Here is a 20,125-nt window from a genome sequence, read left to right on the forward strand (position 1 = left end):
CTTGTCTTCGTCTATGTTATTGTGTTTATTATGTATTGACTGTTCAGTTCGTATGTTTCTTCATCTCCTTGCTTTGGAAACGAGAACAATTAGACTTTTTCTCAGCTGTCTTGCTCCACTACTACAACTTCCTTTGCTTTTGAACAAACCGCCATCATGTGATACTCGCCAGTCAACCCGTTTATGCTATGATGGACCATCATTAATTGCTTTAAATGATCACTCCTTGGCTCTCCACACTACATTGTGCTCTAGACTAAATAAACTGGGACTACATTCATCATTACCTAAATGATGTAAACAGAAGTGAAAAAAGAAACGTTTCAAAGCTGGCCGGCGTAGAACAGGAAGAAGAATTCCAGTTTTCTCCCTTATGCCCTTTCCAGCTCAAGAATTTAAAACATAGTATCACCAGAAAAGCGCACAGAAATAGTTAATTTTATCAACGACCAGAATATTGACGTCTATTTCCTGACAGAAGCATGGCTAAAAACATCAGGCAATGAGCCCACTGTTTACTCCATCAAGTCATTCCCCCGTAACTCTAACGGAGGTGGAATTGCTATCATCACAAAGAACTCCATGATCAAACGTCTTAACCACACCACAACATTCAGTTTCGACTACACATCGTCTGAACTAGTCCAAACCACACTCACACTGGAGCAAAGGTCTGTCCATTTTTTTTGCCTATACTGCCCTCCTCTTAGTAGAAAAAACGAGCTGACTGAATCTCTCTTTTTGGAGCAGTTTCCTAATCTTCTGGAGTATGGAAATTTGATAGGTGGCAATTTGATTATTCTTGGAGATTTCAACTTTTACTTTGACTGTCCCGGAAACCCAAACACTTCAAAACTCCTAGATTCCATAAATGTTTTCAACCTCAAACGGTTAACCAACCCACCCATAAACATTGTCACATTTTAGACTGGATTCTTCATAGACCTGATGATAACATTCTACGGTCCTCCTGGTATCCCATGAACTTCCGATCACCTCTGCATTATATGCCATCTTGACGTATCGGTCCCTAACCCTCCACCTTTATCTGCTACTAAGAGAAACCTCCGTATGATAAATAGAACCAAACTAATGCATGACATCCAAGCAAACCTAACAACTTGCTTACCTCTTACAGCAGAAAAACTCGATAACTGCCTGCGGTCATTGCTCGACAAACATGTCCCAGCTACCAAGTGCAAAGTATCAATTCAGAAGTGTTCTCCGTGGTATGGCAGTGTTAGGGACCAGCTTCGCACTGCTAAAAGAGACCGCCATAAAGCTGAGAGGCTTTGGCATTCCACCAGACTCACTATTCATAAGCAAATCTATGAAGCCGCTAAGAAAAATGTCACAAATATAGTCCATGAAGCGAAATCAGCCCACTACACTACTAAAATCATGGAAAGTTCCAGCTGCGAAGAGCTCTTCGAGATTACTAACAAGCTAATGTCAAGGAACAAATCTACACCACTTCAACTACCTTCTCTCCAGTTGACCTTCCGGACAGGTTTGCTAATTTCTTCTGTGACAAAGTACAAACCACAATTTCAATTGACTCGTCGTCACCATACAGTTCGGATACAGAATTTGAGCGGCAACCATTAGCAGCATTTGAACCTGTCTCTATGAATTTCGTACGTACAATACTGATGAAGAGTGTACCAAAGTCATGTGAACTTGATATTCAAAGACAGAGCTAGATCAACTGTACAGCAGCAGCTTTTTATTTGCTGAAAAAGTAACAAACCTCTGAATATATACTATTGGTTGATTATGTGCCAGATAATGCACTACAGCCAAACTATTTCAGAAATAAATGTCAAACTTTATTCTGGGTCACTGAGAACTAAAATGATGCTTAAAATTGTTGATTGGCTATAGTTTTAAAGATATGATACTGGGTCAGTATATATGACCATTGACTTGGGAAACAGCAGAGGATAAGTGAGTTATAAACTGGAGGGATCTCATTTTAAAACGGAAATGACTAAAATACATCTTGGACTGGATCTGTGAATAAATCTATTGGTTTGGACAATACTTGCTTGTTAGGGAAAATAATGAATGATGCAATCTGAAGCTGGTGTTGCATCATACATAATATGAATTGCATCATGTTATTCCTAGAAGTCTTGGATGATGCAATCATAACTACGCTTATAACAAATTGCCATGTATCAGCTCCAGAAATCATTCTTTGCCTTGCTGTCTTATTTATCAGTGTTTGATTTTGCAAAGGGACGCCTTTCTGTTTTGCCAAAGTGGATAAGGATGCCTCGTACTTGTATGATCAATGCAGATAACTTCTGCTATGTTTGTGGTGAAGTGACTTTTGCATCACAAAAGTGCAGTATAACCACTATTGGTTATGAAAGCCTGTCAGCTTTAGTTTGGCTGCAAAAATAGAGATTAGGACAAGAGGTGGTCCCCACACATACGCTGCAACACTTGTGCAACAAATCTTCGCCAGTGGTTGAACAGGAAAAGGAAATCTATGCCTTTTCAGTGTCAATGATTTGGAGAGAGCCTGCAGATCATATCAGCAGTTGTTACTTTTGCATGTTGGGAAAGGTGAGTCAAAGAAGAAGAAGTGGACTGTGCTTTATCCAAACAGTATATCAGCTATACACCCAGTACACCACGGAGAAATACTGCCGGTTCCTGATGCACCAGAATAATTCTCACTTGAGTCAGATGAAGAGGAAGAGGATGAAACGTCTAGTCCTGAACCATCAATGTCACATGACCCATATTTTCTCCCATCCTCCTCCAATGAACCACACCTCACGACACAAGGTGAACTGAATGGCCTTGTCAGGGATTTGGAACTATCCAAAGAGTAAGGCAGAGTTGTTGGGCTCCATACTACAGCAGTGGAATCTCCGGTCAAGTGATGTTAGGGTTTTCATGTTCCATGACCGTCAAAAGGATCTTGTATCATTCTTCATCGAAGGTGATTTTGTAGCCTGCAACAACATCGATGGTGTAATGGCAGCCCTCAACATTGTTCATGATCCAGATAAGTGGAGACTGTTCATTAATTCATCGAAGACGAGTATTACATCTGTTTTGCTGCATAATGGCAATGTTTTGAACATCAATTCCAGTTGTTCATACAATCCATATGAAGGAAATCTATGAAAACATGAAGCAACTTTTGAGGTGCATAAACTCTGACCAACATCAGTGGTAGGTTTGTTGCGGTTTGAAGGTTCTTGCTCTCTTGCTTGGTCTGCAGACTGGATTCACAAAGTACTGCTGTTTTCTCTGTAAATGGGATAGAGATTCCTGCAACATCAAGAAAGATTGGCCATTCCTACAGTCATTGGAGCCTGGGAGGGAGATTGCAGCATCCACCACTTGTTGAAACAAGGAAGATTTTGTTACCACCCTTTCACATTAAGCTGGGTCTGATGAAGAACTTTGTCAAGGCCATGCATAAAATACATGCAGCTTTCAAGTACCTCCATGAAAAGTTTCCAAGGTTAGGTGAATCTAAGATAAAGGAAGGTGTCTTTGTTGGTCCTCAGATTCGTGAACTTCAAGATGATGCATTGGACCGTGCACTGCTTGGCAAGGATAAGATTGCATGGAAAGCCTTCCAGTTAGTGGCAACAAATTTTATCGGAAACAACAAAGCAGATAACTAAAGGGAAGGGAGTTTGTTGAAAATCTCCTCAAGGTATACAAAAGCCTTGGTTGCAACATGTCATTAAAGATACCTTTTTGCATTCTCATCTGGATTTTTTCCGCCGATCAGTGAGCTGCGAGCATGGCGAGCGATTTCACCAGGACATTGCAACAATGGGGAAACGCTGTCATAGCAAATGGGGCCCATCAATACTTGCAGACTATTGCTGGGCAGTGACAAGATACGCTCCAGTTAATGAATAAAAGAGAAGCGCTAAGTAGACACTAAATAAGGACTAAACTATATACTTATATATACATAATAGCTTTTTGCCTTTTGTTTCAGAATACATTTTTATTTATATAACCCTTTTGCTGTTTTTTAAAGTGTTACATAAACAGGACAGGTGTAATATTATCTTGTAAAGCAACCATACACTCATGAAAAGACATAGGTTTACAAGTTATGATTAAAACTCTACTTTCTCACCCATGCGACAGAGAAATCTACTTGTTTTACTAACCTTACTTTTCTTGTCTCAGTCTAGTCATCTCAGACCAGTCGTCTCAGTCAAGGTGTCCACGCGCTCAGAACTATTTTAAAAAAAAAGAAACCCTTGCTGTCTTCTGTTCTGCCTGACGTAGTTGTACTAAAATTAAACGACAACAACAGCAACAAATCTATAACAAAAACTTAGTAACTTAAGGTAAATCGATCTTTGAGAACACACAATAAAAACCATTTCGTAAGAGACAAAGACACAAACGCACACGATAGTAGTGAATGGGGTCACATTAGGGACAATGGGACTTAGCATTAAAAAGACCCTTGGGTCACTTTAGGGACAATGGAAATTTAACATGGAAAGAAATCGTGGGTCACTTTAGGGACAATGGGAATTTAACATAGAGTTTGGGTCTGTCTAGGGACAAGGGAAATTAACATGGGAATAGAGTTTGGGTTTGTTTAGGGACAAAGGGAATTGAATATGGGATTATTTTTTTTATTTTTTTAAAAAGTTTTTTTAAATTTAAATTTAAATTTAAATTTAAAAAAGGGTAGGCAATTGAAAGGCTATCTCTTTTCGAGAAATATGGCTGGCCCTGAAAAGGGCCTTTGGGTTTATGTTAATGTATTCATTAACATAAAGGGCACTGCATTGGTCTTCTTCTTGTCCTTAGGCTGCGTTTCACTGTAGGACCGTAAATCAGGACTCTTTTGAGGCATCCTTGTCTTTCTACGTAGATCCTACGTATCCACAGACTGGTGTTTGTCCTGTGGACAACGGTCCACTTGGATCGGACATACATGGGTATGTCCGTCCGGAACATCATGGAAGACACAAGCGTAGAAGATTGCACATCGGTCCACATCTTGAAGCGACGAGAACAGGTGAATCAATGCACTGAACTGCGCTTATTTATAGGTAGAGGTAGGATTGAAACGGATCGAGTTCATTCACCAATCCAAACACGCGTTACAAAATTCAGTCAGCCCGCATCCAATCCGAAGAGATTAGTCTGTGACGTCAGTTGGTCTATATAGATTCGCTAGCGCTTGTGTACAGTCAATCTATGCGACAGTGATTCAACATGACGGAAATTCAGAAAACGATCCATTGGGGTGCACCAGCAAGGGAGACTGCCCAAGGGAACCCGGACTTACTTTCAGAAGAGGTACATTGGGATTTTGTGGATTTTCTTACCTCGCAAGAATTTGTTCCGGAACCTTCGTCTCATTCTTCATTACCGCAAGTGGAGAATTTTAGACAGAGACAGAAAGAAGAATTGGAGAAATTTATGCAACGACAAAAGGAAGCGGAACAAGCTTTTCTCCTACAGCAACAGCAACAGCAACAAGAAGAGGTAAGAAAAAAACAACAGCAACAACAGCAAGAAGAAGTAGCAGCAAAGAAACAAGAGGGTGAAAATCAAACGGCTACGGTACTGTTGGATATTTTAGCGGAGTTAAGAAGTCTGAAACAAATGTATCAGACTTCTTTATCACGACCGAAGAGAATACGACCTTCCCGAGCTAAACACGCCAACCCTGCGACTAAGCCTATCGTACCACCCTTAGTGATTTCAACCCAATCATCAGAAGTAGGCCTTGGCCGTGGCAAAGGCTTAAGGCAGTTAAAGTTGATTGGTTAAACTCACTCCTACACCATAAAGAAAAAAGGCCCTTTTCAGGGCCACCCACATTTCTCGAAAAGAAATACAATTTCAATTTGCCAATAACTCAAAAATAAACCCCACCCATTTTACCCTTATAGTACGTGTCTGTGTATTAGTGCGTGAGTGTAGCTTCTTATTTTAAAATCAAAACTCAAAGACACTTACCTTATATCATTAATGTATTCTTTTATCCATTTTTTACAATCCAATTCACAATTCACAACAGAACGCTTCTTCTTTCTCCTTGTTTAGTCTCTCTGTTTTTTGAATTTCTTCACCGTTTTTTCCTCATTTTCTTCCCTTCTTCTTTTCTTCTCCTGTTTCTTTGCCTCTTGTAAATAGAATTGTCTTCTTTCTTCCTCTTCTTCCTCTGAAGAATCCCTCTCTTCTTCCGAAGAATCCCTCTCTTCTTCTGAAGAATCCTTCTTTTCTTCTGACTCCTCTTGTTTCTTTTTTGGGCAATCTGGAGACCAATGTCCTTTTTCTTTACAATAATAACAGGTATCTTGACTTTTGTCTTTTTTAGCCCCTGTTTTTTTCTTTTTTGACGGTCTGGACACTCTGAAGACCAATGCCCTTTCTTCTGACAGATATAGCAAGTATCCTGACTTTTATCTCGAAAGGAAGGAGAGTAGTCCGTAGGCTGGTCTGAAGAGAATTTTCTAATGACCCCTCGCAAAGCTCTGACGAAACGTTCCATCTGGGTAGTCTCTTCCATCGTTGTGCTCGGTTTGAGAGTGAAATGAATAGTGAAAGGACAAGACACACACGCTTTTATATACGCTGGTTTGTCATGACTATAAATTAGTCTATGGTGTTTAAACTTGAGTCATTTGACGTTTTGCACTCAAGATGAAACGATCCTATTCATTCGAGAAAAAAGAAGAAGAAGAAGAAAGTAAGAGGCAGAAACGTGATCTATCGCCTCGTACCAGGGCTGAAATCTTGGCACAAATTCATGCCAGTGATTTTGAAGAGGACATGAGTGAACCAGAATCCGAACCCTCTAAACCAAGTTCACCACCCTTAGTCAACCCTGAAAAGTACTATTCCATTCGAGAGACGGAAAAGCGCTCCTCTAGAAAATTTAGAACCACGGCTTACACCTACACGGTGAAGTTTAAAGATTTCAAGGCCGACGTACCCTTGGAGAAAGCAGAAGGGTTTATCACCGAGATGTGGGATTCTTTGCTCACCGCACTCAAGCGACAATGTCAACCCAAAGAAGACGATCGCTTGACACTATCCATAGATCACGACGGTTTGAAATCCCCTGTTTGGATCGAGTTTAGCAGACCCGCAGAACTAACCCCTTCCAAAGTCATGGACAAGATTCAACACGTACAACAATCTAATGACCAGTTTGACATCACCGATGGTAAAGCCACACTGAAAATGGCTCACGTCTCTCTTCCTCAAGGGACAGGACGCAAAAAGGTCCTACTGGTGAACGACCTTCGCAACACCAAAAATAGTCTCGTCCAAATTAACAACCCTCAAGACCAGATGTGCTTAGCCCGTGCCATCGTGGTGGGACGAACCTATGCCAACAAGAACGACACGGTAGAATGGAAAAGAACCTGGGAGAACATTCGAAAATCGAACCGAACCAAACAACGAAACGAAGCAGAACTCCTGTTGCAACAAGCTGGCCTGTCCAAAGACACACCCTGTGGCATTCCTGAGATGCAAAAATTGCAAGATGCCCTAGCTCCACGCTACACCTTGAAAGTGCACCCTCAAGAAATGCGCGGGTCTCTGTTGTTTCGAGGCCAGGATTTTAAGGACGGAAAATACATTCATGTTTATCATCACGATGACCATTTCGATACCATTACCAGTATCACTGGATTCCTGGGATATGTTTATTATTGTGAGAAATGTGACTATGGTTATAACAATCGAGAGCAACACAAGCATTGTGGATGGAAATGCCCAGGATGTTTGGCCTCTCCACCCTGTCTGAGCGAAGAACCAGTGCCTTGTTCGACTTGTCTGCGCACGTTTGTCAGCCCTACCTGTTACCAACAACATTTGAAAACACAAGGTTCACAGAAGAAATGTGCTTGTCAACTCCTGAGATTGTGCCCTACCTGTGGACAAGGCATACGTACCAATAGTACCAAGGCACACGTATGTCGAGGAAAGAAAAAATGTCACATTTGTCACCACATCGTGGACTTGGAACACCAATGTTACGTGCAAAAATACCAACCCCCACCAGAGAAAGAGGACGGTCACAAGAAGAAAGGCAATTTCATCTTTTTCGATTTCGAATGCATGCAAGAGACCGGCATTCACATTCCTAATTTCTGCGTGGCTCATCGAGCGTGCGAGAAGTGCATTCAAGAACCTATCTTCAGTCATTGCCCTCACTGCAGCAAGATTCCTGGAGGGCGTGAAAAAATCTTTCGAGGACCGAACACGTTAGCCGATTTTGCCCAATGGGTCTTAGACCCCATCGACAAGACATGGAGCAAAGAGGACATCGAACGTTACGGAGATTGTCATCGTCATGCCACAGTGATGGCTCACAATTTCTCCGGATACGATGGACAGTTTCTTCTCAGATACTATACGGAACAAGGCACCGAGCGTCCTAAAGTGACTTTGAACGGAGCCAAAATCATTTTCATGCAAGTGGGACAAGTGCAGTTTAAAGATTCGATGAGTTACTTGGCCATGCCTTTGAGCCGAATGCCTAAAACGTTTGGAATGACAGAAATGGCTAAAGGGTACTTTCCACACTTTTTCAATACGGAAGCCAATCAACATGCCGTTCTACCCCATTTACCTGAGGCTCACTATTACGACCCCGACAACATGCGTACCGAACAAGGAGAAGCTTTCTACGCTTGGTACCAGGCTCACGCCTCGGACCCTTTCGACTTTCAGGAAGAAATGCTAAAGTATTGTCGTTCCAACGAGGACATTTTACGACCTTGCTATGGAAAATTTTGAGAACTGTTCATGGAACACGGAGGGGTCGATCCTTTGAAAGAAGCTTGCACCATTGCCAAAGCGTGTTCCTTAGTGTATCGACAACGATTCATGCCTGAAAACACTGTGGCTGTCATCAGTCCTCAAACGACCCACTTTGTCAAACGTCAATACTCGGTCAAAGCCCTACGTTGGTTACATTACTTGTGCGACAAGGAATACAAGTGGATTCAGCATGCCCGCAACGGAGGGGGCGAAAAGACCATCGGAACGTATTCGGTCGATGGTTGGGACTTAGAAAACCCCAAGATCGTGTACGAGTTTAACGGTTGCTTATTTCACGGATGTCCCGTCTGTTACCCTGACCGTGGCACTAAAAATCAGTTTTTGCAACGAACCATGGAAGACTTGTACCAGGACACTTGTCAGCGGCGCCTAAAGTTAGAACAGGAAGGATACCAAGTGGTGGAAATGTGGGAACACGAGTACGATCACCGTATGAAAACCGATCCCGAGTTTAAACGCCTCGTGGAAGGTTACCAGTTCATGGACCCGCTGAACCCGAGGGATAGTTTGTACGGAGGAAGGACCAATGCCACCTGTTTGCTGTACCAAGCCGACGAAGAGAAAGGAGAAGAAATCAAATACTTGAACGTGTGTTCGCTGTATCCCTACGTGTGCAAATATTGTCGCTTTCCTGTAGGGCACCCGCAATTGTTAACGGAACACATCGACCTGAAAAACATTCGACAATACGAAGGCTTGACCAAGTGTAAAGTTTTGCCTCCCACGAACCTATACCATCCCGTCTTACCTCACCATTGTCAAGGCAAACTGATGTTTCCATTGTGCCGTACTTGTGCCGAAACGTGCAACCAAGATCAGCCTTGTCAGCACACCCAGGAAGAACGGGCCTTGACGGGAACCTGGGTCAGCATAGAATTGTTCAAAGCTCTGGACATGGGATACCAACTGTTAGAAGTGTACGAAATTTGCCACTTTCCCAAGACACAACAGTACCACAAGGGTGACCCTACTCAGAAAGGCATTTTCGCCGACTACGTGGATGCCTTTTTGAAACTGAAACAAGAAGCCAGCGGCTATCCTTCCTGGTGTCACACTTCCGAAGACGAAAAGACATTCAAAGAGAAATACTATGAACAAGAAGGCATCTCTTTAGACCACATCGAGAAAAACGAAGGCAGGCGGTCGTTTGCCAAAGTGATGTTAAATTGCTTGTGGGGTAAAATGGCACAACGACCGTGTTTACCCAAGACGGAATATTTGACAGAACCTTCCCGCTACTTTCAGATGATTCACGACAAAACCAAATACATGAAACACGTGGACGTCGTTCGCGAGGATTTGATCTTGGTCAATTACGAAGAAGATCTGGACTTTGTACAAGACGACTCCTTTGGAAATGTCATCATTGCGGCTTACGTGACAGCTCATGCTCGCTTAAAATTGTACGAAGCTTTAGAACTGTTAGGGGAACGTGTCCTGTACTTTGACACGGACAGTTGCATTTACATCCATCACCCGAGTCAACAGCACCCTGACATCGAAGGAGACCGTTTAGGAGCCTGGACAGACGAACATCCCGACGACAAGATTCTAAGTTTCGTCAGTGGTGGTCCCAAAAATTACGGCTACGAATACCGGGACCCACAAGGAGAATTGCACACGACGTGTAAAGTGAAAAGATTGACTCTGAATTATCGTACCAGTCGTGTGGTGAACTTTGGGGTATTGAAAGAAGCCTTGCAATCGGGAGAGGATGGAAACTTTAAAGTGACCACCTATCAACCGAACAAGATTGTATGTTTACCCACTCACCACATCGTCAGTCGACCCTTGGAAAAAGTCTATCAAATTGTATACCAGAAGCGAGTGCGACTTCCCAATCACTTTACGTTGCCGTACGGTCACGTCGGTATTGGTCTGTATATAAAAAGGAACCCTAGGCAAGATCGATAGTTCATTGTTCATTGAAGTAACTTACCATGTCGTTGACGAAGAAGAAACCAGATTGGTTAGGAGTCAAATGTTGGACATCACCGAGACCAGGGTCTTGAGGCTTGGACACAAGAGGTGGCCCAGTATGCACGAGAGTTATTCAAGGAAAAAAGTTACTTTTCAACCTGTGTTAGTGACGGTGCCAGAAGAACCCGTCACCCAGGACAGGACTGTCGTGGACAGGCCTGAAAGACCCTTTCGGGAGGACACTTGTGTGACCTTACCCCCTACTATAGAACTGGTTAGAACTTTACCCAAAACATGTGGTTGTTGTACAGACACTTGTTTTTATTCCACGTTCATGGTTATCATGTGCCTTTTATTCTTGTACTTAAGCCTTTGGCTTTTATGTATTTTTGTCTTTCGTATTCATGTTTGAAAAAAAAAACATTCAATAAACGTGTTCTGAAAAAGTATATAAACTCTTGTCTTGTTTGTTTTTCGTGTCACAAGTGACATTTCTCACACCATGGCTACCTCTGCCGTCTCTGCTCCCTCTTCCTCTACTGTCAAAGTCATCGACGAAAACTTAGATCGTGCCAGTTGGGAGGCTTTGTATCTTCGCCATCCCTTTAACATGCTCATTGCTGGACCTAGCGGTTCAGGCAAAACCGAATTCGTCAAACGTTTGATCGAACATAAACATCATTTGATCGATCGACCACCTCAACGGATCGTGTGGTGTTACAAAGAGTGGCAATCGGCGTACGACATCTTGCGAGAAAGTCAAGGCGATTCCATCGTGTTTGTGGAAGGCATTCCTAAAGAAGGCGACGGCATCGTCTCTGACTCCCGTCAAACCCATTTGGTCATTTTCGACGACATGTTAGGAGAAGACGAAGAAGAAATTAAACTGTGGTTTACGCGCAAAGGGCATCACCGTATTGCCAGTGTCGTTTACATCACCCAAAATTTGTTTCAACAAAGTAAAGCCCATCGCACCATCAGTCTCAATGCGCATTACGTGGTCTTGTTTAAAAGCCCTCGAGATAAATCGCAAGTGCAAGTCTTAGCCAAACAGTTAGGAACGCCTTGGCTTACTCAGGCGTACGACGATGCCACTCAAACGCCACACGCTTATTTACTCGTCGATTTGAAACCTACGACTCCCGAGGATTTGCGATTTCGTACCCACTTGTTTCACCACTGGTGCCAAGACGGAGGGCCTGTCCTGTACACGTCTCCGTCCTCGACTTCATTTCACTCCCCATAAAAAAATCTATAAAAACCTCAGACCCTTTTTCGTCTGTCTCACACAGTGTGAACATGACGTCCTTTCAGTCGCATCTTCCCGTCAAATTGATTCGTGCCTTGCATGGCATCAGTCGAGAAAAAGATCCACAAACACGAGCTCGTGTCTTAGAAGCTAGTCTCAAAGAAGTCTTACGATGGTTCACGGTGACGGCACGTCAATTACTCCAAGGAATCATTCAGATTCCTCATCAAACCAAACGCTTTTTCGATCGAAACAAAGTCGCTTTGGTCCAACTGGCCGATCCCCGCATCGACACTCAAACCAAAAAACAAATCATTTTGAAACCTGGAGGGAGCGGTACTCTAGGAGGGGTCATCATTCGCTCACTCTTAAGATGGGATCCTAATGACCCCAAAGTTATACCCAAGAAAAAAGTCCAACGAAGCCCCAAGAAGAAAAAGAAAAAGACCAGGTCCCCAAGGAGAATTCTCCAGTGGCAGGAGCCTCCTCTGACCAGACACCACCACCCCGGAAAAAGAAAAGAAGCCCCCAGAAAAAGAAACAGAGAAAAAGTCCCCAGAAAAAGAAAAGTCCACAGAAGAAAACTAGTCGCAAGAGAGGCACTTCGGCCAGGACGCAACCTTACACTCGCAAACCACGATCTGCCACGGCAGTGACTGCGTCTCCGGCATCCTCACGTTCATCCACTTCTCCGTTGATGACACCAGGAACTGAAGAGTACTTGGAGACGTTGATCACACCAAGAACTTCTCAATTTAGTGGCAGTGGCTGCTGCTCACAAAGTACCTTCTCCCAAAATCAAAGTCCATGAAAGATCGGGCATGTTACAAAGTTTACTGGATTTGTCCAAGCAAGAACTGGCTCGATTTAGTCCGTTGCGTACCCCTGCACGACGTGTCATGCCTGTCCTCAAACTGATACGACGTAAAGACAATCAGTGGCGACGCGTTCCAGTATAAAAAAGGCCTGTGACCAAGTAGGGTATCAGTGTTTTTTTGGTGCTCCTGAAGACTCAAAGATGTCACCCTCCAGAAAACCCCAAGGAAAGAAAAGGAAAGGACTGCCACCACGTTTAGCCAAACATGGGGACATGTTATCTGTCCTGTCCAAAGCTTCTCCACCCCTACGAAAAAAACTCATTCAAACAGCCTCCAAAGAGGTCATCGATACCGTGTGCGAATGTTGTTTGAACGTTTTGAAAGGCACGATCCCTTTGTCCAAACACCAGAAACAATGCTTAAGCAAGCATCGTCACGTTCTTCGCCAAATGGTTCAAAAGAAAATTCCCATTCGTCAAAAAAAGAAGATGTTGGTCCAACGTGGAGGCATTTTGCCTCTCTTGTTAGGTCCCATACTGAAAGGAGTCTTGGGAACCATGTTGGGAGGACTGGTGGGAGCAAGATAAAAAGGCCCTCGGAAGTCCCAAGATCTCAGAATCGACCCCTGACAACCCCATGGAAGGACGAAAACTAGCTTTAGTGCCTTACAAACGATGGATGGAATACCATCGGTGGCAAGAACAACGCACCCCGCATTTACCTTCCAATCCCAATTTGAGCGAGATGTCCCAGTTACAACACGAATAGCAGTCCTTGATGGATCGCCAAGATTTGTCCGAAACCGAAAAATCGCAAAAGTACGGTCAACTCTTGCAACGACTGCAACTCTTTCACCAGAAAGCTTTAGACGAAACAGCTCTACCCACTCTGAAAGATTTTAAGACCTTGATGAAAAGTCCAGCACCATCACCAGTACCAGTACCAGTACCAGTACCACCAGTACCAGTGACCAAGACAGAAAAAGGAGAAGAAGAAGAGGAAGGGTTTCAAACTCCACCAGAAAAAGTACGCAAGTTAACAACACCACCTACCTCCAGAATTGGATGGATTAAAAAGATGATGGCCACCCCTTCTTCATCACAAGAGAAAAAGAAAGTGAAGACAGAAGTGAAACAAGAACCGATATCCCCCGCTCAGACATCCTCCTCTTTGACACCTATTGCCGGCCGCACACGCAAAGCATTGCAATCCAAGAAAATACCCCAAGAGAAAAAGAGTAGCATCCTCCAAGAGTGGGTGTCTTATTAACACAAAAAATAAAAATGGAAAAAGTCTTAGCCAGCATTTACTACGATCCCTCCCATCCTGCAGGTTACGCAGGAGTTCAAAAATTGTATCGTGCTGCCAAAACTCGACTGAAAAGTCTCCGTTTACCTCAAGTGCAACGATGGTTACAAGAACAAGCTACCTACACTTTACACAAACCCATTCGACGCAAGTTTGCCAGAAGTCGCACCCGAGTGGAAGGCATCGATCATCAATGGCAAGCCGATTTAGCCGATGTCTCTCATTTGGCCAGCTACAATCGTGGCTACAAATATTTGTTTTGTGTCATCGACGTCTTTTCCAAATTTGCCTGGGTCGTGCCCTTGACTTCCAAATCGAGCAGCGAGTTAGTGCGAGCCCTGCAACGGGTGTTGAAACAAAGCGGTCGTCACCCTCTTCGATGGCAAACGGACAAAGGCACCGAATTTCTGAACCAAGCTTTCCAAAAAGAATTAAAGAAACGTGACATTCATTTTTTTACCATCGAGAATCCCGAAACCAAAGCCAGCATCGTGGAACGTTTTCAACGCACTTTGAAAGAACGCATGTGGAAATATTTTACGCATCACCACACTCTGAAGTACATCGACATCTTACCGCACCTGGTGCAAGCGTACAACCAATCTTACCATCGAAGCATCGGACGTGCCCCGCAAGACGTGACTCCCGACAACGAAGTGCTGGTGTTTGAGCGTCTGTTCGGTACGTCCCCGACGAGGGCTGTCCCCGAGAAAAGTGGAATGTTGGCCGTAATAGATTGGGTGCGCGTTGGCAAAACCAAACGCACTTTCGACAAAGGTTACTTACCTAACTGGACGACCGAATTGTTTCGCGTCACTGGACGAGTGCATGGCCGTCATCCTGCCGTCTATAAATTGGAAGACATGAACGGAGAAGTGCTCAAAGGAACGTTTTATTTGCCCGAGTTACAACGTGTCACCAAAAAAGAAGACGACGTGTACGACATCGAAAGCATTCTCGAACGCAGAACCCGTAAAGTGGGCAAACGACGTGTCAAAAAAGTCAAAGTACGTTGGAAAGGATATCCACCCAGTTTTGATTCTTGGATCGACGCTTCGCAAGTCATCGACTATAAAAAGAAGTGACCATCATGCCCTTTCACACAGACGCAGCTACGTCGACCACTCCTTCTTCACCTAGTTCTGTGCAAGATTTACAAAAACAACCCTTGTGGGTGTGGTGTGGAGAACGTGTGCCTAAAACGCAAATCGTCTTTTTCTGCCAAATCTTCGTGGTGTATTGTGTCATCGGGGCAGCCATCGCCAATTTGAGTTTGCAACAAGGAGACAAACAATTGTGGACCATTTTATTGAGCAGTTGCATCGGTTACCTGCTTCCTAATCCCTCCCTGAAATTCTCCTCGAACGGGAACCCCGGGAACCTTGTGTCCAGTGCCAGTGCCAGTCACCACTTCAACCACAACCAGAACCCCATTTTAGACGGAGACACGCCTCTGACGTCCAGTAACCCCTCAGACAGCCACAGAACTCTGGAATTATGAGTCACCAAAACCAATTTTACTTAACTTTACCCAGTGACAGTTCCATGGAGGTGTTTCCCCACAACACGTTGTGCTGTTACACGGCCAAATTACCTCAGGCCATCCCCTTAGATCACGAAGCCCATTGGGAAGTGGCTTTAGTGGAAATCATTCACCCGACCCAAGTCCTCAATGTCCTTCCCAATCAAAATTTTTTTGATGTGGAAGTTCATGACGAGCAAATGCAACAGTGGATGGATAGCAATGTCAAATATGACAAGAAAACCCGTACACAAAAGTACACCACCTATCACTTGTTCATTCCCCCAGGCTATTATTTTAGTGGTCAACATTTGGTCAGCACCATAGCCTCCAGGTTTAATGTCGTGTTTCTGAAAGCTTTGGAGCATGTCAACAAAAGTGTCACCATGGAGTACCACAAAGCAGCTCGTCGCTTCTTGATGAAATTTGAACGGAGTAAAATCATGTCCATTTTATTTTGTCCTGAATTGTTTGACATGTTGGGCGGAGACATGGACATGAGAAAGACCATGCTCAAGAAAAACGAATTACCCATCGTTTACGACAACGAGTCTTTTAGCAAGTTATTTCGTGCCCCGGTAGAACTGAACCAAGGACTGAATTTGATGTTCGTGTATTCCGATGTGGTGGAGTACAACGTGGTGGGACACACCTCCGTACCGTTACTGCGTGTCATTCCTTTCAAAGTAGATTCTGTCACGAACGCTGACGAGGAAGGTGGAAACACTTACCACGTCCACCTCGAATTTGTCCATCCTCACTATTTGCCGGTCAGCAAGTCGTATTTGGACACGGTCAACATTGCTATAAAAGGAGATTTGGGACAAAATATTCCATTCACCAAAGGAAAAGTCACGGTGAAACTCCATTTTCGAAAACGGTTCTCTCACGACTCGTAAGTAAGTCATGTATCCAGTGTACCGAGGGGTTGCTCGACAGCGAGGACACGGCTTAGGAGATATGTTAAAATCGGCCTTTCGTTCGGTGGCCCCGGTGTTGAAACCGATGGTGACACGCGGATTGCACGCCTTGAAAGATGTGGCACTGACGCAAGGCAAAGAATTTCTCCAAAATGTCATCATCGACAAACAAAACCCTAAAGAAGCCTTCATGAGGGCAGGCAAAAATGTCTTGCTGCAAACGGGAAAAGACATTTTGGGCCGACAAGACACACCTATAAATGCCCTGCACGCTACCGAGTCAGGCATTCAGCAAGGACAAGGCAGAAAGAGACGACGTAGAAAACACCCTTTCACCAGACTTCAAGCGAGAAAGGCCAAGAAAAGAAGAACCGTTCGAGACTTAGACGTTTTCGATTATTGAGAAAGAACAAAAAAAATGATGCACCGAGAATCTTGCGCTTGTTCCAAGACGGAACTGGATCTGTTTGCCATGCCCCCCACCATGATGACCATGCAAGAATCCCAATGGGTGGAATTTCATCCCGTCTCCTCATTGGCTGATTCCGCTCCCATCGAGTTTGAAATCAAAGGACAGCCCGAAGATTACATCGATCTGAATAGCAGTTACTTGTACCTGAAAGTCAAAATTCTAGATAAGACTGGAGGTCCTATAGACGATGAAGCAGTAGCTCCCGTCAACAATTTCATGCATTCCTTGTTCAGTGGAGTGGACTTGTACTTGAATAACAAACTGGTCAATAGCAGCATGGATATTTACCCTTATCGTGCCTACCTGGAAAATCTCTTGACGTACGGAAGAGATGCCAAGAACACTCATCTCAATGCCTGTGTGCTATGGGAAGCTGACGAACCTACCAAGTTTGAAAATTTGGAAACTGATGAAAAGAAAGACAACAATGACGGATTTCTAGAACGAAGAAAGAGAATCACGGGAGTCGACACAAGTTTAGAACTGATGGATCGTTTGCATTTGGACATGTGGTTGCAAGAAAAGTATTTGCTGAACGGGGTGGATGTCCGTCTGAGACTGAATCGTAGCAGTGCCGCTTTCCATTTGATGGCTGATAGTGACGGTTACAAAACCAAAATCCTAGAAGCCAGACTCTACGTACGCGTGTGGAAGTGTTACCTAAAGTGGGAAACGACATCAATCAGACGTTGAGCAGAACGACTGCCAAGTATCCCATACGACGCGTGGAAGTGAAAACCTTCACGATTCCCAAGGGACAGCGATCCATGATCGAAGATCATCTGTTCCAAGGACAGTTACCCAAACGTTTGATCGTTGGTATCGTCGAGAATACAGCCTTCAACGGAGCTGCCGAAAAAAATCCTTTCTACTTTCAACACTTTGGCGTGTCCAAAATCGAAGTCAGTCGCGATGGCAAAACCTTGTGTACCCGACCTTTCGAACCTGACTTTACCAAGAAGAATTACTTGAGATCGTACTTGTCCTTGTACGAATCCACCGGACAGTTAGGAACCAATACCAGTCACGGTATTACGTACGAGGATTATGCAGGAGGCTACGCTTTGTGGGCTTTTGATTTCACTCCAGACCAAGGCAGCGACGAGGGACATTTCCACCCTATAAAATCCGGCCAGATTCGTGTGGAAATTCAGTTTAAAGACCGAGACCCTGATGAAACGGTGAACGCCATCCTGTATGCAGAATTCGATAATACGATAGAAATCAACAGTTTGAGAGAAGTCATCCTAGATTACTAGAAACCATGGAAGACTGTTGTCCCTCTTTACCTAGTGGAGAAACTTTGGACATGAAATGTGAGGAGACTGTGGAAGAAGAAGTGATCATGATGAAGTCGAGATGGCCAGAACAAGAAGCCCATTTAGTCTCCTGTTTTGCCAAACACTTAGTCGAAAAAATGACGCAATTGATCAAGAAAAATTGTTATGGATGTCAAAACGATCATCCCAGTCAAATTCAACACGATAAATGCCTGATGTTAAGTCAAGAAGAAAAATTGGACGAATATCTGGACGAAGCTTGGAGTCTCATCTCGAACAAAGACGTGTTGCACCAGTGGTATAAAGACTTGCGTGAACATTCTTGTCCACCATTAACCACTCAAGAGATCCATCGTATCGAAGCTCTCCTGAATCAGAGTGAGGAAACAGAACGAATAACCGTTTATTCGTCAGACATTTTCAAGCAAAAAGTCAGGATCGAATTGACGACTTATTATTACCTGTGAAGAAGAAGAAAACACACACACAAATCAATGGATACCTGGGAACTTTATTACCTTTTGAACCACAGTTCGTATACGGCTTCTTGGAATCCTGTCGTCTGTGCTAAAGATGAACTCCCTCATCGCAAACCTAAAGACCATCAAGCTTACGTGATCAACACGGACGACAGTCATCTCCCAGGAACCCACTGGGTAGCCGTCTACTTTCCTCAAGAAGGATGTGTGGAATATTTCGATTCGTACGGATTACCCCCTTTGGAAGACGATATCATCGACTTTATGAGAAGAAATGCTCAGATCACCCGCTTCAATAACGTGAAATTACAAGGCACAGATTCCTTGGTGTGTGGACAGTACTGTGTGTATTTTCTTCATCATCGCAGCCTGGGCTATTCCTTAGAACATTTAGTGACTCATTTTGATCCTCGTTCTTCTACTAGAAACGATGTGAAAGTAGATCGATGGTTTTGTGACCATTATGCTTATCTTTTGTCTCAAGCTAGGAAACGTAGTGTCCATCAATGGCCTAATGATTTCCAAAAGTGGAAATCACAATTTCATTCACGAAGTTGTCAGCCCTGTTTAAAGTAGATTGTCAATTGAGAAAAAAAATGTTAGTGATTTGAAAAAATTGTTTGATGTTATAGTGTTGGATTATTGTTAAAAATGTTAGAGTTGTTGTTTAGTGTTAAGTGATTTTTGAATAAAAAATGTTGTGTTTTGAAAAAATGCCTTTGTGGTTTGTTTAGCTATAAGAATGTTGGATTGATGCTCTTTCATTTCTTACTATCCCTCTCATGACACTCACTGAACGTTGCGACTCGAAAACCGTGTGGGGGATGTTTTCCTTCACGTCCGCGCTTTGACTTTAAGAACCGGGGTTGTTTCCAGTCTAACCATCCATTGTCGACTCATCCTCCTAAGAAGATGTGCTCCAAACTAGCTAAGCTCAACGAAGCCTACGTGAATTTGCATAGGGTCAGACACAGTCTGATACCGAAGCCAGAAGAAATAGAGAATGTGAGAATGTTAAAAGTCACTGAAGACCTGATAGAAGAGCTCTTCAGAGAAGAAATGAACAGGGAGAAAGAAGAATGGACAGAGAAGTACAGACTTCAGAGACAGCAGCAACAGCAGCAACAACAACAGCAGCAGCAGCAACCTGAAGCTGACAGAGACTTTGTCGATTGTCGTATCGACACCAAAGAGTTCTTCTTCTCTTTCCGAAGAAGCAGACCTATCGCCAGAAAGTCTATCCTCAGACGACATCGCATTCTTAGAAACTAAAAAAGAATGCCATAGCAAACAAAAAACAGCCCTTTTCAGGGCTACCCAATACTCTAGAAAAGAAATAA

The sequence above is a fragment of the Sinohyriopsis cumingii genome, chromosome 4 (genome assembly GCF_028554795.1).
Source record: "Sinohyriopsis cumingii isolate HCF-2022 chromosome 4, ASM2855479v2, whole genome shotgun sequence".
Classification (NCBI taxonomy): Eukaryota; Metazoa; Mollusca; class Bivalvia; order Unionida; family Unionidae; genus Sinohyriopsis; species Sinohyriopsis cumingii.